We start from the raw sequence: 544 nt of genomic DNA on the forward strand, positions 1-544 counted from the left end.
GCTTCCTTGTCCAGTCTGGAGAAAGCAGAACTAACGGCGCGGGTGTTGTGGTCGATGATATCAATAGCAACCAGCAGCTGTACACTCTTATAGAAGATGGTACCTTCTCTATTCAGTTCTGCAGCTCGAACTATTTTATCCAGAAGCAGGTTGAAATAGTCGCACGATAAGGAATCGTCTTGTCTGAAACCTCGTTTGGTATCGAACGGCTCAGAGAGGTCCTTCTCGATTCTGACGGAGCTTTCGGTGTTGCTCAACGTCAGCTTACACAGCCGTATAAGTTTTGCAGGGATACCAAATTCAGACATCGCGGCATAAAGGCAGCTCCTTTTCGTGCTGTCGAAAGCAGCTTTGAAATCGACGAAGAGGTGGTGAGTGTGGATTCTCCTTTCAGAGGTATTTTCCAAGATTTGACGCATGGTGAATATCTGGTCGGTTGTTGATTTTCCAGGTCTGAAGCCACACTGATAAGGTACAATCAGTTTGTTGACTTTGGGCTTTAATCTTTCACACAATACGCTCGATAGAATCTTATATGCAATGT

This window comes from Bactrocera latifrons, unplaced genomic scaffold (genome assembly GCF_001853355.1).
Source record: "Bactrocera latifrons isolate USDA-ARS-PBARC rearing strain unplaced genomic scaffold, ASM185335v1 scaffold_216, whole genome shotgun sequence".
Classification (NCBI taxonomy): Eukaryota; Metazoa; Arthropoda; class Insecta; order Diptera; family Tephritidae; genus Bactrocera; species Bactrocera latifrons.